At 37.4% G+C, this 22,270-nt stretch overlaps 1 pseudogene; it reads right to left on the bottom strand.

Annotated features, from left to right (window-relative positions):
- The window catches only part of LOC127438099 (sentrin-specific protease 7-like), a 57,856-nt pseudogene that overhangs the window by 14,199 nt on the left and 21,387 nt on the right, over positions 1–22,270 (bottom strand).

The raw sequence follows: 22,270 nt of genomic DNA, 5'->3' as shown, positions 1-22,270 counted from the left end.
ATTATTCCATTATAAATGTAAATGCATGAGAGCTAAGGCTATCAACCGCCAAAAATGAAAATAAGCACCATAAATATATCATACAATTAGTCCAATTGACTTGTGCACTATGTTCAAAATTTTCTGAAGCCATAAGAAGCATTTATTTGAGGAACAGCCTGGAACTGAAGTCATTATTCATTCAAAATCTTCCCCTCCATCGTAACTGCTGCAGCACAATTGGTTATAAGATACCAGTTGCGGCACATTTTCAGTGTTTGTGATAGGGATGTCCTGATACCGATCTCATGTACTGGTACTCGTACTTGTAAATATGCTCCGATACCATCTGATGTATGAATGTCATTACGTAAAAATCACATTACGTCCTTGTGAGATTATTTTACCACAAAAGCTGCGATGATATATATATATATATATATATATATATATATACATACACTGGCAGCCAAAAGTTTGGAATAATGTACAGATTTTGCTGTTTTGGAAGGAAATTGGTACTTTAATTCACCAAAGTGTCATTCAACTGATCACAATGTATAGTCAGGACATTACTGATGTAAAAAACAGCACCATCACTATTTGAAAAAAGTCATTTTTGATCAGATCTAGACAGCAGCCATCACTCCAACACCTTATCCTTGAGTAATCATGATAAATTGATCATTTGGTACTAGAAAATCACTTGCCATTATATCAAACACAGTTGAAAGCTGTTTGGTTCATTAAATGAATCTTAACATTGTCTTTGTGTTTGTTTTTGAGTTGCCACAGTATGCAATAGACTGGCATGTCTTAAGATCAATATTAGGTCAAAAATGGCAAAAAAGAAACAGATTTCTCTAGAAACTCATCAGTCAATCATTGTTTTGAGGAAAGAAGGCTATACAATGCTTGAAATTGCCAAAAAAACTGAAGATTTCAAAGGTGTACACTACAGTCTTCAAAGACAAAGGACAACTGGCTCTAACAAGGACAGAAAGAGATGTGGAAGACCAGATGTACAACTAAACAAGAGGATAAGTACATCAGAGTCTCTAGTTTGAGAAATAGACGCCTCACATGTCCTCAGCTGACAGCTTCATTGAATTCTACCCGCTCAACACCAGTTTCATGTACAACAGTAAAGAGAAGACTCAGGGGTGCAGGCCTTATGGGAAGAATTGCAAAGAAAAAGCCACTTTTGAAACAGAAAGACAAAAAGAAAAGGTTAGAGTGGACAAAGAAACACAGACATTGGACAACAGATAATTGGAAAAGAGTGTTATGGATCTTAACTCCATTGAGCTTTTGTGGGATCAGCTAGACTGTAAGGTGCGTGAGAAGTGCCCGACAAGACAGACACATCTATGACAAGTGCTACAGGAAGAGTATCCAGATCTTTTTTTTCAAATTGTAATAGTAAATAGTAATTTTTCACGTTATTAATGTCCTGACTATACATTGAGATCAGTTGAATCTGTACATTTTTATACATATATATAATATAATACATATATTAGTGATATAAATATATAGTTTGCATGAGCCGCGCGCTGTGCGGGAGACAGTGTTGTGCGACGCCAGCTGCGCGTACCTTTTAATCCTCCTTGGCTCATACAGGGAAAACAGTCATGAGCATCAAGTGCTCTGTTTAAAGCAGATGACAGCGAACAGAGCACAAATTCACTTTGTAGTGTGAGGCACAAACAGAGTACATATTTAATTAAATAGCATCCTTTGCGGTTTAATAATCACTTTGAGTCACGTAGCGACCAGCTTTTACTTCGGTGGCTTCTTCTTCTTCTTCGGTGGTACGACTGGTGTTTTCCAGAGTGGGAAGCTCGTCATAACATCAGAGCTACTTGGTCATAACACAGAAACACTTCAAAATAAAAGCTCCACCAAAATAAAAGCTCAATTTAAATTAAAAAAGTATGACAGAAATGTAACATTCACTGATACACTACTACTACAACTAATAATAATAATAATAATATTAAATCAGTAGTAATGGTATTATATTTAAGCAATATCTTACATCTGTGATACTCTATACTGCAGCACTTTATTTGATATATATAACTCCAATGTATTTTAGATTGTGCTGTGAGGTTCTGAATAATATTATGTTTCATTTGATTAAAGTTTTAATGAATTTATTTATTTAAACACCATTTTCATGATAAAATTGAAATAAACTGTTGAAATGCAGTTCAGGTATCAGACTCGGTATCAGCAAGTACCCCCAAAAAAGTATCGGAACTCATACTCGGTCTCAAAAAAAATATCAGGACATCCCTAGTTTACGATGTGATATATACAAATGCAAATGAGATTTGAGAGCTACACTGAAGGGAAAGATTTTCAGTAAATAACAACTTACATTTCGTTCTACGGAGCCCCTGATAATAATTATAATTGTATTTATTTATCACACATTATACATTTGCACATATACAGTGAAATTCTTTTTTTTCACATATCCCAGCTAAATGCAGGGCCGATACGGCGCCCCTGGAGCAGATAAGGTCAAGGGCCTTGCTCAAGGGCCCAACAGTGTCATCTTGGCAGTGCTGGGGCTTGAAACCCCAACCTTTTGATCACTAACCCAGAACTTTAACCGCTGAGCCACCACTGCCCCTTAGAGGACAGGGTGGGAATTTTTCTGAAATAGTTGTGCGTGACATATTTCTTTCTGAAGTAGAATTTACTTTTCATACTTACTACAGTACTACTATAATAAGCTTTGCGTGCCCTCTCAACAGTTTGCGTTCCCTCACAAAAAAAGTTTTGCATGCCCTCTCAACAGTTCGTGTTCCCTCACAATAAGTATAATTCTAAGTGTTGTTTTCCTGTATTATAACTATGTTTCACTACGAATATCATGGTTAAAATATGGTTATTGTAGTAAAACCATGGTAAATAAATTATAGCGAGGGAACGCAAAACTATTTCTATCTCTGTGGTTCCTCACACAAACCTATTACATGTTTTCAGAAGACTTGTTTATAGCGCACGAGTACTTTTATTATACTTTTATGGTGCTGTTTTGTTATTTTTAGAGCTCAAAAGTATCAGTCCCCATTTACTTTTATTGTAATTACAAGAGCAGCATGCCTAACATCTCCCTTTGTGTTCCACGGAAGAAGTATGTATTCATATGGGTTTGTAAAAACATGAGGGTGAGTAAAATATTTTTGGGTGAACTATTCCTTTAAACTGATAGTATAACCAAACTGTAAAATGTAAAAAAAATAAAATCTTCTAGTGTATCCTTACTTGCTGCCAGTCTCCTCCGCGCAGCTGTTGACTTTACGAGTAAGTTGCTCGTAGAAGAAACTACTAAAGATGTGAGATCTTTATGCCACATCTTCATCAGCTCTCTCCAACTGTAGATACCTAATAGGCACAAATACATTAAAGGTAAGGAATAAAATCTTACTATTACTAACTAACCAGGGGTAAGAAATCATGTTCTAATCTCATGTTTGACTGGGCAATCTAGTTTTTCAAAGCACTGCAGAGAACTGTTGGACTCACTTGAGGTAGAAGTCGATGATGACATCGTTGAAAAACTCACCGTCCTTAAGGCACTCCAGCTTCTCGGTTGTCACAGTAATGCCGCCCTTGGACGGGGGAGGTGGGTACTGGATCAGTCTAGTGGAAAATTTTTCAACACTTTATTCATAGAAAATGTAAACTTTAGCCATGAAAGCAGTTCCAACAATACAGCCCTCTTAGGTAATCAAGACATGTCAATATAGGCTTACTAATTAAATCTAAATTTCAAAACCCTGTATGGAAACTTCAACTTGATGGAAAGTTCCAAGACAGTGGTATGGAAACCTTTCCTCTCACAAAGGCCAGAGAACTTCAAAGTTTGGGTTCCAACTGCTGAACTTGTTCTTAATTATTGCCATCAAAGAAGAATTTAAAGGTGAAGTGTGTAATGTTTTGCACCACCAGTGGCACCAAACAGAATTGCAAAAATAATCACTGTTTCAAAAAGTTTCAAACACTCCCCCCTCTTCCATTTGGGTGAGAAGCAGTATGAGTGCCCATGAAGCAAAGAAGGTCGCATCCAGGACGTGTAATTTCATAAAAGATTGCAATTCCACTTGGTGCCACTAGTCACACAAAAATCACACATGGTTTCTTTTCTACCAAATGTTTTATATGAAACACTAAAACATATATTAAAAAAACATCTTTCTTTCTTTGGAATACATAATTTTAACTGTTGTGTCTATTATTCGTCCATTTGACTCTGATTTGAGTGAAATCCTTTGCCTAACATATACCATATCATCTACCACAACTAATTTAGAGAACGAAACTTAACACAAACACAAAACCTAGGCTTTGAGCCCGGCACACATTTGCGCACAGGTGCACATTTGCATCCGTACCTGCGTGGCAAACTCTGCTGCCGGCTGTGGCTACGGAGTGGTCTCCGAGCTTTCGGCTGTCTTAGCAACTGCTACTTTCACTTGCACTCTCCTGCTGAGGAAAAATAACCAGGTCAAATCAGAGCTGTAAAAACTGGAGATACTTCACCCGTTGTTGGAGTATCTGAAGCTATTAGTCTTCTGGCTAAAATTTACATTCAAGCATTTAAATTATGTGGAATTTTGCTGAAAATAGGATACGGGCCCTTTCACAGATATGGATTTTGAAAATGTAAAGGAATGATAGACATTAAAGAGTACCAAATAAATATTATGAACTCAATGTGCCAGTGGACTTAAGGATGACAGGGGTTAAGAAAACAAAAATGTATTGAGAGAGAAAAAGAAGAGCGACACCATGTGCAGCCTGTTAGGGGAGGAACGCCGGGCTCCATCTCTGTTAAGCGCTGAGCCAGCTCGTAAAACACTGAAGAAAAGAAACGAAGGAGAGTACGTCTGAGGAGGCCTACTTTCTTCACTGCCAGTTGGCGCCATCAGAACCGAAAGAAAAGAAGAAACGTGTCGTACCCCAAGAGCCCTGACGCCCACACACAGATGTTGCCCCAACATAGTACATATGTACAAGTTCTAGTACCCCTAAAAACAGCTGCCATGAGATGCCACCCACGTCATAAAGACTCTGGAGAGAATGACACAATGGCCACCTCTACAGAAACTGAAAGAGAGAGAACTGCTGAGCTACTAACCCTAAAGCAAGCCAATTTTCCTCCTGCGTTTCATACCTACTCACCAATACAGCCTCTATGTACCATGGCTAACCTCACTCCTGCTCTTATATTGGGCTATATAATTTCTCTGGTGCCTGCACTGAAGTTTCTGCCAGTATCTGTCAAACCCATTGAATACTAGGGATGTGCATAGATACATATTGTCAATATCAACCAGTCAGTGGGTTGCCTGAATGACTAGCCAGCTAATCGGTTCGAAGGGTAGCACTGTATAATTAGGCTTGTTTCAGACCCTGATTTGACGTGTTTCTTAAGGAGCGTTTACACAAGTCACATTCTTGCCTTCAAAAACAGCTAGATGAAGCGCAACAGAATGGAGCAGAATGCAGGAGCCTAAAGACATGTTTATCAAAGTTGGACTATTTTCACTTGACGAGCTGTTTTAAAAATACAGTGCGCAAAATAAGCGCAAAACGCAATGCAAGAGCCAATGTGTATGGTGTTTTAAAGGGGGTGAATTTAAAGATGCAACTTTTCCAAGAGGGTTTTACTGTGCAAACAAATTAAACAGTTTAACACAGCACGCTGTCAGCACGCTAATTACAGCAATGCTGCTAAAAATATCACAACTATATATTTATATATAAAAAGGAAAATATATATGTAAACTATTTGACCTCACAAATTGACGTCGGTTGTTGGACGACTAGGCGAACATCATGATCAATCCCTGTTAAAGACTGTAGAGCAATCAATGGAGATGGACAAAGGAATAAAAAGATAGATGAATGGATGGTTACATGGATGGATTGACAGACGAATGGTTTGATGGATGGAGGAACAGATGGATGCTTGGATGGATGGATGGATAGATGGATGAAAGAATAGACAAACGGTTAGATGGATGGACGAATGGGTGGACAGTTGGATGGATGGATGGACAGACAGACAGATGGACAAATGGATGGATGGATGGACGGTTAGATGGACAGATGGATGGATGGTCGAACAGATGGACAGACAAATGGATGGATGGATAGATGGATTGAAGGAAGGATGGATGAACAGATGGTAGAAAAGAAGGAACGATGGATGGATGGACAGACAGATGGATGGACAGAAGGAAGGACGGACGGACAGACGGTAGGAAGGAAGGAAGGAAGGATGGAAACATTTATAGACAGAAAGATGGACAATTGGATGGACGGATGGATGGATGGACAGATGATGGAAGGATGGACAAATGGTAGGAAGGAAGGAAGGAATGAAGGAAGGAAGGAAGGATGGAAAAATGGATGGAAGGAAGGATGGACAAATAGTTAGATGGAAGAATGAAAGGAATAAAGGAAGGAAGGATGGATAATTGGTTGGATGGATGGATGGATGGACAAAAGGAAGGATGGATAAAGGGATGGGGTTAGATGAAAGAATGGAAGGAAGGAAAGATAGATAGATGGACATAGAGTAAACCCTTGGGTCAGATCTTCAGCTCAGAGACCTTGGAAGTTCAGAAAGTTCTTAAGCAAAGATGGAGCTTACGGTACAGGTAGAGCTCATCACCTACCTCTGCCGTCTCCTGTCCAGCGTCCTTCACATTTTGGCCCAGCAGTGAGAGGAGGTGTAACCCCTGCAGGTGGCAATGAAGCTGATTCAGCCCATCAGCCCAGGACAGGGTGTTGCTCAAAGCTTCCTGACTGTATCTCAGACCAATCAAATCCATCAGGGATGCCAACAGAGCTGCCTGAAGATCCTCCAATTGAGCAGCCAACACCAGCAAGATGAAAGGACAAGGCTGGCCTGGAAAGAAAGAGAGAATATTAAAATATTTCACCACATTCTTATTTTTATCTCATTAATTTAGTTGATCCATTAGTTTTATTTGTTTATTTGCAGCATTTAAATCAGATGGTTGGTGATCCATCCATTTTTTCGCACCAGGTGGCCAAAAGTACTTGTGTAGATATATATACTTGCCTGCCATGTTTTCACGGTCCTCAGTTTAAACTCTTGTGTATACTACAGCAATAAGCCTAAGAAACCATGAACTTCGTCAAACTACTGTATATTACTTGGAGGATTATTTTAATGCAATACATTATCATAAAGAAATGTTAATATTTATTAAACAATAAATACATGATTGTGAATAAACTAAATTCAAGTAATGTTCAGTGAAAATCTTTCCAGTAGCTCTTAGATCTCATTTGATTTGAAGTAAATTCAAATATGGAACACAAATGATGTCAACAGGTATTTTTTCTTTGTGAGAAAAAAAAAACAGTGTGAACGATACAAGCCTCACCTGAACTTTTAGAGTGTGTATTACAGACAGCTCCTTATGTTGCAGCTTGGCTTGAGCATCCGAGACAATGAGGAAGAAGAGAGAGGGGGAGGGTTTTTCTGAGCTCGGCAACAGAGTGCCGTCATGGGCCAGGCCACCATCCCATAGGCCGTAAGAGCGCAGCTGAGAGCATGCCACGCTAATGGCTACCTTTCCATCCCCATTGGCACCTAAAAATGCATTAGACAGCTAGGTTATATTCTTTATCTAACAAACACTTTAGATATGGTATGACAGCGGTCTGGCAATGAATCAATTTATTGTATCAATGGAAGGTAAGCTTTTAAGGCAGTCATTTAAGGGTGTGTTCACACTTGGCAGGTTTGGTTTGATTAAAACGAACTCTGGTGTGATTGCTCTGTTAGTGCAGTTCATTTGAACAAGTATGAATGCTGCCATCCGAACCTTGGTGCGCACCAAACAAGCGGACCAAGACTGCCTGAATAGTGGGTCTCGGTCTGCATCCAAATTAACTCTGATGCTGTTCGATTGATATATAAACACAACATGGACCAAAGACATCTAAACGGACCAAAAACAGGAAGTAATTTGCCTAATACTGACCTCAAGCATACCTGGTTCTTCTCATCATAGGAGCTATGTTGCCCATTATTGTTCGGTACAGGCATCGGAACCGCCGTCAGCCGTCCTTGCAGCATGTCTTTGTTTGTGTGTACAACGGAGGAATTCTTGGCACTGTTTTGACTCCTTTACACATTTTATTAGCTCTTCATTTGTTCTCCGATGGTAAAAATGCCACCATATATACATATATAAATCCAACGAGCTCATTTAGGCCAGCAGCCAGCATTGTTTTGGATGTTGGGCAAGTTCCATCGCAAAATATAAATCATAAAAGCTGTCCAATCAGGTTGTGACTTTTTCCTGATTCCTTTTGTTTCGTATCTTTAGGTTCGGTTAAAAATGCCAGTGTGAACGCTAAGCGAACCAGGACTAAATGTATCATTTTCTTTTTTGGTCCGGACCAAGAGGACCGAATTACAAGTGTGAACACACCCTAAGAGAAAGACAGTACATTTTAAAATGTGTATATACTGTTTATTTGTTCAACCTATAGGAGTTAACTAGCTCACAGATGGCCTCAAAGCTAACAGAACACAAAACTCTAATTTTGATTTCATGGGGTCTTTGGGAAAGTTCAGTTGAAACAACTTGACAAATTGCTCCCTTTAGCACTTGAAACAAGATAGCTTTTTTCAGATGATTTGTATTATGGTCTCTGGAGTGGGTAGCTTGTGTACACAGACCATCAAAAGCTTAGAATAGAGAGCTGCCTGTCTGAAATCAACATAAGCATCTTACGCACACACACACACGTGCACTATTGAACACATTCAGTAATGTGGGCATTACTGAAGTCTTGCATATAAGTTCTCTGCTGCTCCTCCGTCTCACACACATAAATAGAGCTTTAATCTGAGCCGTCTTAACAGTGAAACTGGGAGAGAGGAGGGAGAGAGAAAGGGTCACAGACAGTTGACAAGAGCTGTCATCCAGGACTAACCGGGTGTGGGGTCAAAGAACTCTGTGGTCTGCCGGACGCCGATCCAATGAGCGAGGCATGTGGAATTACACTGCTTCACCACATGGGGCAGCACCCCAGCAAAACAGTATGGTTTCTTTCATCAGCATATTTGAAGACAAACATTTGAACAACTCATACAAAATATTTTGATAAAGAGACCAATATTCAAAGGGAGTCTTTGCCTTTTGAAAATTGAAAATTGTTCAGTTAATCAAGCACATTTTCCCTGCCAAATTCCCATAACTGTAATACAAAAAGAAAATAAATTTTGCATTACTGTAATGCAGTTAAATGTCCTGTTCTAAGTATTTTTTGTCTTAAAAATGTTCCTAAAAAAGGCTTCATTTTCTTTATGCGAAGTATAATTTTTATTTTATTTTTGATTTTGGGGTCAACAAACAAATAAATACTCTTTGCACTCCTTTTATGCCTGTGATAAGGTTTCTTACCAGATCTTAGATTTAATAACAATTTGCATATATTTGCATATATGACACTGTGCAGAACTTTGGCTATTCTTCTATTACATACTGATGTGTTTTATTACATTGTGTTGTTTCTCCATTACATACTGCTATTTTTTTTAAATAACATATTGATATTTTTCCATTACATATTGCAATTTGTTTATTACTTATTGCTATTTTCCATTGCATTTTGCTATTTTTTATTACATATAGCTATTTTTCCATTATATATCGTTAGTTTTTATTACAGTGCTATTATTCAATTACATATTGCTATTTCATTATTACATTTTGCTATTTTAAATTACATTTAGCTATTTTTTTATCACATATTGCTATTTTTCCATTACATTTTGCTATTTTTTTTATTACATATCGCTATTTTTTTATGACAGTGCTATAATTCAATTACATATTGCTAGTGCTATTATTCTATTACATATTGCTATTTAGGGCCCAAGCACTGAAAGTGCAGAGGCCTTATTGTTCTTCTAAGGATTATTTAGGGGTTCAAGCCCGAAGGGCTGAAACCCTATTGTGATTGTAAGTATTTTTAGGGGTCCAAGCATCGAAGGTGCAGGAACCCTATTGTATTTGTTCCGATTTTCGTATTATTTTTCTTATTATTATTATTTGTATTTTTTTTCTGCCCTAAAAGTGTCTGGGCATCAGAGACCTTAAGTCGTAGAGATTCCAAACTTGGCAGGATGGTTCCAAATCCCCCCCACTACTCAGGCGTACAGACTTGCATTTTATCAAATGTTTCCGCTATTCCAATTTTCTAAAAAAGCAACTTTTTCGAACTCCTCCTAGGCCATATATCCGATTCTCACAAAAATTTGTGTGTGTCTACTATGAACCCTCCTGACACAAACTTAAAGGAATTTTGCATGCAACTGTCGGTGATCACCGGTGATTGGTTCTGCACGGAACTTGCTCATCTCAAACGAGCCTATTGCCACTGTGTGTCTGGTCTGTGTTGAATGAGAGCTCTGGCTGTGGGTGGGCTCAAAATATGCGGACAATCCACAGAATAGGGGAGACATCCATTTTGATGCATAATTAATTAGCATCTATATTTTACTGAAATTAGACATTTTTGATTACTTGATCACATAAAAATAGAGGATCAATTGGGTGTTTTCCCCATTTACCCCCTATTTTCGATGTTTTGGATAAAATGGTTGATCCATTTTCATCAGTGGACCCTCATGTTAGGCTCGTCTGAGATGTCAAACGCCTCGCCTTGAAAGTAGTACTGATGGAAAGATCGAAACATTTTACTGACTTGGATCTCTGAATCTAGTTCAGCAAAATGAACAAATCTTTATTCAAGTAATTTCGTTCATTAGTTACGTGACAGATGCACAGACCCTACAGGAAACAGAATTGATTAGTTCACCTCCCGACTCGGTCTTCAGATCTGATGATTCTTTCATTCATTTGTCACATGACTGCTACTAGGCTCCGCATAGAAGACAAACGATGTTACATTTTCAATAAAATATATTTTAAAATCATACGAATCGTCATGATTAATTATTTTCATGTATTTAATACAGGAAGTGTTTACAAGATATTTTAACACAGATTTTAAAAACATCCTCTTATATTTATCTGAATTGCTTCAAAATTGTTTTGAATAATTTCCAGACACTGCTGGTCCACAATAATCAAAGTATATTTGATATTTTATTAGTGTTGCCCTTTTAGTGTCACATGGCATCCACTCAATCTGGATTGGTGGCATATGATTTGTGGCTAATGTGTATTTTAATAATAATAATAATAATAATAATAATATGTATAATTTGTATACACTAGGGGTATAACAGTATGAGATTTTCACGGTATGATAACCGTCACAAAAAATACCACAGTATTACAGTGTATTATTAATTAACAGTTTAATATTTAGTATACAGTTAGTTACATTTTGACTTTTAACTACTAACTGCTCTACTGCCATTTAATTATATGCCATGCTGCCAAATATTATTTTTGATTTATTATTTTAAGACATATGAAATTGAATTTAGTAAATAAACACATAACAATCTGTAATAATTACTACCCTGGTTAACAGTTCAGATATGCATTTGATTTAGTTATTGGTTGCTTTAGTTAAAAAAAAAAACATTTTACCCAGAAATTTGGACAAATTAGCTTCAAAGCAGTTGACTGTAACCAGAAAGTTAGTAGTTTGCATCCCTGAATTTAGTTTGATTTTAAACAATACCTACTAAAAAAACAAATGATTATTCATCTGTAGTTTATTTTGTATATTTTTATGTACACTCGCGGCCAAAAATTTGGAATAATGTACAGATTTTGCTCTTATAGAAAGAAATTGGTACTTTTATTCACCAAAGTGGCATTCAACTGATCACAATGTATAGTCAGGACATTAATAACGTGAAAAATTACTATTAAACTACTTTAAAGAGTTCTCATCAAAAAATCCTCCATGTGCAGCAATGACAGCTTTGCAGATCCTTGTTATTCTAGCTGTCGGTTTGTCCAGATACTCAGGTGACATTTCACCCCACACTTCCTGTAGCACTTGTCATAGATGTGTCTGTCTTGTCGGGCACTTCTCACGCACCTTACAGTCTAGCTGATCCCACAAAAGCTCAATGGGGTTAAGATCCATAACACTCTTTTCCAATTATCTGTTGTCCAATGTCTGTGTTTCTTTGCCCACTCGAACCTTTTCTTTTTGTTTTTCTGTTTCAAAAGTGGCTTTTTCTTTACTGTTGTACATGAAACTGGTGTTGAGCGGGTAGAATTCAATGAAGCTGTCAGCTGAGGACATGTGAGGCGTCTATTTCTCAAACTAGAGACTCTGATGTACTTATCCTCTTGTTTAGTTGTACATCTGGTCTTCCACATCTCTTTCTGTCCTTGTTAGAGTCAGTTGTCCTTTGTCTTTGAAGACTGTAGTGTACACCTTTGTATGAAATCTTCAGTGTTTTGGCAGTTTCAAGCATTGTATATCCTTCATTCCTCAAAACAATGATTGACTGATGAGTTTCTAGAGAAAGCCGTTTCTTTTTTGCCATTTTTTATCTAATATTGACCTTAAGACATGCCAGTCTATTCCATATTGTGGCAACTCAAAAACAAAGTTTTTTTAACATTTAACAAATGTTAAGATTCATTTAACAAACCAAACAGCTTTCAACTGTGTTTGATATAATAGCAAGTGATTTTCTAGTACCAAATGATCAATTTAGCATGATTACTCAAGGATAAGGTGTTGGAGTGATGGCTGCTGTCTAGATTTGATCAAAATGACTTTTTTCAAATAGTGATGGTGCTGTTTTTTTACATCAGTAATGTCCTGACAATACTTTGTAATCAGTTGAATGCCAGTATGGTGAAATAAAGTACCAATTTCCTTCCAAAACAGCAAAATCTGTACATTATTTCAAACTTTTGGCCAGCAGTGTACATTCATGTTTTTGAGATACTTGGCTTGCTTGAATTTTCATGATATTTTGCACACACATAAGAGTTGTTAGGCCTGGGCAAAAGTTAACACATGGGCATGGCTGGGGAGCTCTGTAGCACCACCTTTTGACAAAAGTGGTGTGGTCAGTTTCTTCTACGGTCACCAAACTTGCTACATATATTGTTCTATATATTGAATGTGCATTTTTTTTATTTTTATTGCAGGCCCTGAACTTCTGAATAATACTCCTAGAGGATTCAAACAATTCTCACCAAATTTGGTCAACATGATGCCAAGACATTGTAGATGCTAAATTGCGAACGGATTTTCAATGTCTCGAATGGTGTAGCCATGGCGAGGCAATACATTTATGGCAAAAAAGGGAAATAGGAAGTGTCTCATATCTTCTGTGTGCGTTGACAGATTTGGATCAAACTTGAGCAGTATGTTTGGTCATGTCGGCTAATCGAATTGATGTGGCTATTGTGGGTCATGTTCATAGCGCCATCAACTGACAACAGAAGTGTTACACTTTGTGTGACTTTGAAATAGTCCTCTTATATTTACCCTCACAAATGCATGCACCCACCATGCTTTGTTTTCCTAGAGCCACTAGGTGGTGATGGCACCATAGTGCTTGGGCCCATCACTGCTGCTTGCAGCTATATTTCTTCTTCTTCTTTGCACACACAGAGTCATTGGCCCTAGGGCTGAGCAAAGTTGTGGGGGGGTTTTGTAGCGCCACCTAGAAGATGGGCATGTTCGGGGGCTCTGTAGCACATCCCTTTTGAGCTACCGTCACCAAACTTTGTACATATATAGATCTCATCAAGCCGGACAACTTTCATGCTGACAGGCATAAGCTCTGCCCAACAGGAAGTCAGCCATTTTGGATTGTTTGAAAAATGCAGGCTCTGAACTTTTAAATACTCCTCCTAGGGGATTCTCAGATGCTAAACTGAGAACCGATTTTTGATATTTTGAACTGTGTTACCATGGTGAAGCAATAAATGTATGGCTAAAAAGGTGAAACAGGAAGTTCTTTATATCTTCTGTGTGCATTGTATGATTCTGATGAAAATTTAGCTGTATGTTTGGTAATGTGGGCTGATCACATTTATGCGGCTATTATGGGTCACGGTCATTGCGGCACCAGCTGGCAGCAGGAAGTATGGCACTTTTAACAGAGTTTGAAATAGCCCTCTTATGTTTACATGAAATGCTTCAAAATTCTTTAGAATAATGTCAAGACACTGCTGTTGTAAATTTATAAAGGTATATTTGATATCTTAAATACTATTGCCATGGCAACACATTAATTGTTATTATTCCTTTCTACCTATATTTGTGTGTTTTTGAGGCACTAGGCATACTTAAAATTGTATGAAATTTTGCACACACATCAGAGTCGTTCGCCATTAGGTCTGGGCAAAAGTTCACGCTTGGGTGTGTAGGGGGGCTCTGTAGTGCCCCCTTTAAAATAGGTGTGTAAGACGGCCTCTGTAGAACCCCCATTTTCACCTACAGTCACGAAAATTGGTACATATATATAGTTCTCATCAAGCCGAACAACTTTCATAATTATAGTAATTAGGTCTGCCCAACAGGAAGTGGTCTATTTTGGATTTTTTAAATATTGCAGTCTTTTAACTTTTTAAAACTCCTCCTAGGTGATTTATGAGACTGTCACCACATTTAGACAACATTATGCCAAGACATTTAAGATGCTAAATTGCAAACAGATTTTGATATGTCGAATGGTGTTGCCATGGCAAGGCATTAAAATAATGGCAAAAAATTGGAAACAGGAAGTGTCACATATCTTCTGTGTGCAATGTGTGATTTAGATAAAAATTTAGATGCATGTTTAGTCTTGGGGACTAATCACATGGATTTGACTATTTTGGGTCACGGTCAAAGCGCCACCACACTGCAGCAGGAAGTGTGGCTCTTACAACCGACTTTAAAATAGCCCTCTTATATTTACTCAATTTGCTTAACAAATTGTTTAGAATAATGTCAAATGCATGTGTCCAACTTGCATTGTTTTCCGAAAGCCAACGAGTGGACGAGCTGTGCTTGGGCCCATCATCGCTTACTTGCAGCTATATTTTATTATTACATTTAGCTATTTTTTATTGTATATTGCCATTTTTCCATTACATTTTGCTAATTTTAATTACATATTGCTATTTTTCCATTACATATTGCACTTTCTTTTTATTACATAGTGCTATTTATCCATTATATTTTACATTTTTTTAATTACATAGTGCTTTGTATCCATTGCATTTTACTATTTTCCTATTAAATATTGCAATTTTTTGTAATTAAATATTGCTATTTTTCCATTACATTTGGCTATTTTTATTACATATTGCTATTTTCCATTACATTTTGCTATTTTTATTACATATAGTTATTTTTTCCATTCATATTGTTATTTTTTTTTTACTTATTGATATTTTTCCATTACTTATCGCTAGTTTTTTTATGACAGTGCTATTATTCAATGACATATTGCTATTTTATTATTACATTTTGCTATGTTAATTTGCAATTTTGCAATTTTTTTTATTACATATTGCCATTTTCCCATTACATTTGGCTATTTTTTATTACATAGTGCTATTTTTTATTACAAAGTGCTATTTATCCATTACATTTAACTATTTCCCCATTAAATATAGCAATTTGTTTTATTAAATATTGCTATTTTTTTATTACATTTAGCTATTTTCTATTCCATTTTGCTATTGTTTTATTACATAATGCTATTTTTCTTCCATAACATTTTGCTATTTTATTATTACATTTTGCCATTACATTTGGCTATTTTTCCAAGTGTGTCCTACGTATTTGTGTGTTAAGGGTATTTTGTTACTTTTTATTCATTTATGTTTTTTCTTCTCTCAGTTGATTTTGGGGTGAAATTAGACTTGGACATGTTCTTTATAAGGTTTTTTTTTTTTGGAGTCTCATCCATCAAAAATAAAAATAAAAATAAAAACAGAAAAGTACTATATCTAGATGATTACATTTTGGCCATCAGAATAAATTGCATATTAAAAACAAAATAATCATCATGTTCCATTTTAATATTCAGTTTGCCACTTGTCTTTCTTGTTTCTTCCATGTCCAAAATTGTGGAGGTACTTTAATATATTGATCTCTTCCTGTTGTTCTATCCACACTTGTTGTCTATATATATATAAAAAACAAGATTATATCATAAATACCTTTTAGTGGTATCGAGATGCCTTCATCTGTGATCTATAAAAGAGAGAAAAATCATCACATCAAGAAAAAAGCCAAGCATGGCCGGCAGAACAAAGGGCTGGCGGTATTTTAAGCTCCCGGCAACAATGTCCGCCCATTGAACAGATTCACTCTGCCACAGATGGAAAGCAGGAAAAATAACAAATAAATCAACCAGTGAGCAATAAACTGACACTTGCACAGAGGACATCCCTGCTGGGAATTGCCCTGAAAAAAGAAACAACAAATACTTGACACACTGACCTATTGAGAACATCACACATTAAAGCACGGGTCCCTCCTCATTACGAACACTCTAAACACATCCTAAATGCACAATGTAATGTGCTTTTGAACCATTTTTGGGCAAGCAGTGATAAGCCGTACTGTATTCCGTTATCGGGCCCAGTTTAGGTTACATACGATTGTTGTTGTTCTATGAAACACACAGTTTTCTGACACTTTGTGTTATGGGATTAACAGTTGGAATTTTCTGGCACGCAATGTTTCATTATATTTTCTTTTTTTATTATTTATTTGTTCTGTACAAATGGTTACTAAATCACAGCTGTGGACTGATGTCGGCTAGCTGTTGTTTTGTGGTTTGTAGCAGGAACGTCCAATTAAATTGCTTGAATACCAGATGTCCCTCATTAAAAAAAACAACAACAGAAATCGAAATGCGTGATTGGCCGGAGTGAAAGAGCTGGAAGCATGTGTTGGGAAATAATCCAGGCAGATATGGGAGAACATGACCAGAGGAAAAAGGAGAATGGAGAGAACCAATGTGTCCTTTATTCATAAAGGACACAGATAAGCAAATTAACATCTTCATGCTGAAGCAATATATATATATATATATGTAAATTGGGTCACCCAGGTAGTCCAGCAAAGTAATCAAATAGTAGACTAGTTGGTGAGTCAATGGCTCTGTTCCAAAACCTAGCTGCCTCGCTGTCTGTGGTCCCTAAAGGCTGCATCCTAACCAAAAATGAACTTCAAAATTGATTTGGAATGCTCTACATATTTAGGGTTTGCCACATTATAGAGAGTTGCCGCATAGAGTAAAAGAGTGATCTTGGGACTTTGAGAATCGATTATGAATTGTTCAAATGTACATTAATCTGAATATCAATATTTTAACCAAGCCCTAGTCAAAGATGCTTAAAATGGCCGTCTAGATAGCCAGCTCACTAGGGTTGGGAACAGAGCCAATGTTTACCTTGCAAAAAGGTGGTAAATGAAGAAGTTCTATAGGCTATCAAATGACTTCAAGACATGATTTACATTAATCAGATAATATATTTGAAGGGGTTGGACTTGCAGGTGTGTTCACACATAATAACTCCCTTTTGAGGTGGTAAAGCTCAGCATCTGTGTACAGCTATGAGGTTTTTGAATGAGATTTTGCAGCGTTTATTTTGCAAGTGAGGTCATTACAGTTTCACACTACTGATTTTTGTGTAGTTGACTAGTTGGTTCAAACCCTTTCATACGTAATTGCTCAAGTATGCACATACAAACTCTCTTATGTCTAACCAACACATGAACACACGCCAAGCACACTCTCTCACCACAATGGTCCTGTTAGCCTGTGCCTGTACTCTGTCATAATGGAGGCTGGAGAAGGGTAGTTCCATTATGGACGACACTTCCACTTTGCCCATTGACTTTTCACCTCCTGAGTTCGACTTTGCCTTTTGTTGGTTCCCTGTCTGAAGTGTGGAGAAAGAATTCAGAGAAGAAAAACAACATCAAGATTTGACTGATTAGCTACAACATTCCTGAAAAGAAAAAAAAATAAATAAATTTGGCCACAAACATCCCTCAGCATTTTGTGTGCAGAGCTTTGACATGTTATTAAAACATTGTAAAATGTTGTAAAATGTTGCCAAAACTACTATGAGAAAAAAACAAAAGCAAAATAAATAAATAAAAAAACACAGTAAACCAATTCATTCCAATCAAGCTTTTGGGAGTTCCAGCTCGATTCGTCTAATGTGTAGTTATGTTCACCATCTATATGCAGATAAACCTAGAGTGACCTGCAGTCATACAAGTTTGTGGTTTTAATTTTCATCGCACAGAATGAAAATAAACAAAATCCGCCTCTCTTTAAATTACAAGAGAGTGAAAGAAGGATGTTAAGAAAGCCTGTCTATTGTTGTTCGCACCCGTCTCCCTCTCGCATTCCCTAAATCTGTCTCTCATTTCGTCCACATTCGTCCAACTTTGGGTGGGCCCACCATCTGATATTGAGAAACACCTGAATCATATTGCCTTAATCAACCTCAAACATCCCCACCCTACAAGCTGAAAATTTCTCTCATGGGTGTTCTCAGTTCAGAATTTAGCGCAAATGTTGCTTTAAAAATGACGTTCCAAACCTAGAAGCCTCTTGTCGTAGATGAAGATAATTTGTTTTACTTGATTGTTTGGCATGGTTTCAAGAGTTATTTTCTCATACCATGGTACCACAACTACTTTGATCACCTGAGATCAAAAAAACACATGAAACACTGAAGGTTGTGTCCAGCTTTGATAAACAATGCAAACAATTTTGACAATGGTAAAGACGTCAAAAGTATTTAAATTAAGATTGCTAAATGAATGTGAATTAAAACAGATTGAACAAATCTAAACTTCAAAGACTGGTGCATGTGAAGGTAAATTTATGAGTCTAAATTTATGTTTGGCTTCAAAGCTTCTTCGAATGAAGAATTTCCTAATTTTTAACACACAGAGGCGCATCAAGAGGCAAAAGTTACTCTCGCTTCAAGTCTATAATTGGTTTAAAACCAAACATTTTGCAAAGGTCCTTATAAACCTCGATTCTTTTCACAACCATGATGCCTCATCCTATTTATTTACCCATCGCACAAAGGAACGTGAAAAAAATGAAGGTGCGCCAAACAACGCTGCCGAAGTTATTCTGACAATTTTAAAAACGATGAAAGAATTTGAATGAATATTTGTTTAATGGGCGAGTTCGAAACTCCACAGCCAGACTGAACAAAACCTAGGCTTCAAAAGATTGGCATACATGAAGTTAAGCTGATGAGTCAAAATTTGTTTTGCTTGGCTGTTCAGCAAGGTCTCAAGGTTTCTTCAAAGAATTCCGAGACAGATTCTTGAACACACAAAGGTTTTATCCGTTACCTGAGCATCCCTGATCCCCTCAGAGATCTGCTGCTCTCGCAAGCTTCCAGACATGTCATTGACCTCATTAGCTCCCTCGTCATCACTGGACAACAGGACTGAAGGGGAGAAAGACATATACTTAGATGTTTAATCATTTCGGTCTCCATTATCTCATCATCAAAAGTGTTGTTTAATGGCTGATAAGGATATCTAGATAGTAATGCAGATATATTATACAATTTAACGATCGCAATTAAGATATCCATACATATATGTACTATTTGAAAAACAGAAATTGATTATTGTCCATTAACAAGACTATCAGTAGATTTTGGACACTAGGCCGAATGACCATTTCTTTTACTTGGCCAATCGGGTATAGTAAATGGCTGATGCTGATAAATATGGACCATTTAATAGGCCTGGTCGATACATACAGCCTTATTAGCATTAATATATATTAATATTTTTTTTTTTTAAACTTTGAATATAGTATGTTATCCATGTAACACTGCTGGACTGGTACAGAAGACTCTTTTATGTTAAACCAACAGGCAAGACCAGATTCTCTACTTTGAAAATCTGGTCTATTAGTGCCCCCAGGAGGGAATTAAAACACTCTCTTCAATTTCCATTTGACAACAGAATTATTTAGATGGGGGTTTCTATACATATTTGTGACAAACAACACAAGTCATTGTGTCACTCGCCGCCATCATATTCAGTACTAGCTAGTCTCCATCGATCGGTGAAACTACACTTGTCACAAAAACAGAAACACCCTTCATTTTATTTCTCTTATTTTAACAAAAGGAATATTTCGCATTTATGTTGCCACAAGGAGTTCTGGAGAAACAAACAAACAAACGAGGCAACCTAGATAAACTTCTGATGGTAGATTTTCCACTGAGGTAAAATTTGTAAGACGCAGAAGTCGTGACAGATGTTTTCTTTAGAAGGCGGTTTGTATGACTGTGATTTGAATAGCACATTTGACACATCACTGAGGGTCAAATTATCTTTTTTTTTTTTTTTTAGGATTTTCTCCCCTTTTTCCTCCCAATTTGGAATGCCCAATTCCCAATGCACTCTAAGTCCTTGTGGTGGCATAGTGACTTGCCTCAATCCGGGTGGCGGAGGACGAATCTCAGTTGCCTCCGCGTCTGAGACCGTCAACCCGCGCATCTTATCACGTGGTTTGTTGAGTGCGTTACCATGGAGACATAGCGAGTGTGGAGGCTTCACGCTATTCTCCACTGCATCCACGCACAACTCACCACGCACCCCACCGAGAGCGAACCACATTATAGCGATCACGAGGTTACCCCGTGTGACTCTACCCTCCCTAGCAACCGGGCCAATTTGGTTGCTTCGGAGACCTGGCTGGAGTCACTCAGCATGCCCTGGGATTCGAACTTGCGAACTCCAGGGGTGGTAGCCAGCATCTTTACCACTGAGCTACCCAGGCCCCCGGAAATTATCTGTTTTTTAATCAGCCGTGATGGAAAATTTCCAGCAAGCGGGATTTCGGATCTTAGACAATAAAAAACCAGAGAAACCAAACGATCGACACAATGTTCTCAAAAATGGAAAATGTTATTTGGTGAATGTTATTTTTGGACCCAGTCTTTATCTCTTTCTCTCTGTGTACTAGAAGCCTCTCTTGGCTGGGTACCATAATGGACTTTGAAGGAGACACAGGGACATGGTAATCCTCTCTCTTTTTTACTCTATTTTGTCATTCCTTCACCTCCTTACTTCCTTTTCAGATGGAGTCCCCTCCTCCGTCAGAAGACAACACCACCTTTAATGATGCCTGCTCTATTCTTGCTATAACAAAAAATATTCGAAGGAAGGGGTGTCCCGAGGAGTTCATGTTAACTATAGGGGTGGGGTTAAAGTTTAGGGCAATCAAACTGCTCAGACATGTACCGGGCTGATAATGATGAGGAGGTGGGATTTCTTCGTCTCTGTCTAGCAGACAGAGTTGTAATGGGCTTTACTCAGAGCTTGAGGTCAGGATTGCAATAATCTAGATTGTGAGGGTAAACACTGCAATCCTGCACTCCACACACCTAAATACATTAATCTTTATAAGGTCATTCCTCATCCAATGACAGCTCAGAATAGATCCCGCCTCAATGTGACCGGACTGGGAGTCTCAGAACCAGTTTATCTTTCGTCTGCAGGTTCATTCAGTTTCACTTTCCACATATACTCCATCTGCATTAATTAATCTAAAGTAGATTTAACTTAAAATGGGAAAAAAAAACATCCCATAGACTTACATTGAATGAGGGACATAAGCCATATCTAGGGACCAGAATATCATACAGTGCGATTACGTGTACTTTAACAGTTCGATTTAAGTTGGACTAAAACAATAATTAATCTTTTTAAAATGTCATGTAAATTCTTTAGTCCGATTGAAATAATACCATTCCACTAATAGACCAACATAATGCGATTGAAGCTCGGCTTCATCCAGTATGTATATACATTAATCGGACTACAACGGGCCTCTGTGTTGTGTGCATACATGCTCTGAAAGACAGGTGATGTGCAACATACATTAAACCCGCCATATTGGACGTCCTTCCTTCAAATATTGTGTCATGTATACTTAAACACATGGATGAAGATTGTAGACTGACTTCGCAAAAACCAGTTGTAGCATAATTTTTATCTATAATTGCACATGTAAACGTATTTATAGACGATTGAGGGTGAGCTCTTTTGACTTGGTTTATTATGCAACCATCTAGCTACTACCAAGATGGCAACGACTTCCTGAGCATTTCCAAGAACAAAGTCTATAGTCTCTGCCTATTAGTGTGTTTAACAAATCCGTACACCACTAAAGTCAAAGAAAGAAAGTTCACTTTTTGTAAGCATTTATGGGGATAGTTGGCACACAGGGCAGGTAAAGATTGTTTAACGCACT

Source organism: Myxocyprinus asiaticus, chromosome 49, assembly GCF_019703515.2.
Source record: "Myxocyprinus asiaticus isolate MX2 ecotype Aquarium Trade chromosome 49, UBuf_Myxa_2, whole genome shotgun sequence".
NCBI classification, from domain to species: Eukaryota; Metazoa; Chordata; class Actinopteri; order Cypriniformes; family Catostomidae; genus Myxocyprinus; species Myxocyprinus asiaticus.
Note: the sequence above shows the minus strand (reverse complement) of the source record. Positions and strands in the feature narration are given on the sequence as shown.